The sequence below is a fragment of the Helobdella robusta genome (assembly GCF_000326865.2).
Source record: "Helobdella robusta unplaced genomic scaffold HELROscaffold_430, whole genome shotgun sequence".
NCBI classification, from domain to species: domain Eukaryota; kingdom Metazoa; phylum Annelida; class Clitellata; order Rhynchobdellida; family Glossiphoniidae; genus Helobdella; species Helobdella robusta.
In genome coordinates, this window is record NW_008705029.1 from 4995 (window position 1) to 6085 (window position 1091).

At 30.9% G+C, this 1091-nt stretch overlaps 1 protein-coding gene across 1 annotated transcript in view; it reads left to right on the plus strand.

The window, feature by feature from the left end:
• HELRODRAFT_184419 (hypothetical protein) overlaps window positions 1-1091 on the plus strand; it is a gene marked incomplete at both ends in the record, with an annotated part of 4752 nt that overhangs the window by 3306 nt on the left and 355 nt on the right. The window lies entirely within an intron of this gene.

Sequence of the window (1091 nt, forward strand, 5' to 3'; positions counted from 1 at the left end):
ACAAATCTTACGCTGCAATTTAATGAGCGTATCTAATCATGTATCAAGATAATTCATTCATTCATTCGTTCGTTTGTCCGTTCGTTCGTTCATTCATTCATTCACTTATATATAATAATACTTGAGTTCCATTATTACCATTCCAATGTTCTACCTTCAAATCATTCCAAAGCAAATTAATAATAATAATTGCAAGTTATATCATTTTTTTTGAACAACTTTTTTTAAACTTTTTAACGATTGAACTTTTTTTACATTATTTTTATGTTAATTATATATTATATAAACATAAATAAATAAATGTATATATATGTATATAATATAATATATACAATATTCTATAAATTCTACCGAATGTTTGGCGTTAATATGTTTGTAGTTCGTTTTTTCGATTTTTCTCACTTAAGTTTTTTGGTGATCGTTTAGTTTATTAAAATTCAAAATAAACTTATTTTTCGAATTCATGCTGCAAATAAGGTCATATTTCGATTCCGAATGAATCATCGTCAGTGCTCCTTGCTGTATATATAGGGAAATATTGACTTTGTCAAGATGAACTTTGACGTTGTAGAAATTAACTTTGGTGTTGTAAAATTGAACTTTGATGCGACTTAGGTGTCAGGTTTCTTTATTGGCTGGTCATCTTCTTTGGTCTCCTTTTCTTCATCGATAGCATCATATTCTTCTTTGTCACTATTTACGATGCTAGTTTTTATTACTTCTTTGTTTTCGTTGTTGGTTAAGCGCCGGGTTGGAAGTGAGGTTGTCATTTTTTGTTGTATATTTATTTTTGGTTTATTGATGTCAATTAGAACTGCTTCTGCAATTTTAAGATGCGTGTAGTTGCTGTTCTGGTATATTACTTTGGTGTTGCTGTCGAGGATTTCACGGCTAATTGTGATTGAGTGTGTTGAGTCCAAATGAGATTTGATAGCACCACTCTGTTTATGCATCTGAAAAACAACTGCAGTCCTAGAGATAACTCTGAGTTAAAGCGTAATCCCGTAATATATGAATTTAATTGCCCCTTTGACGGCTGTGCACGTCAACATGACTCATATATCGGGATTACTACTACCTCACTGACATAA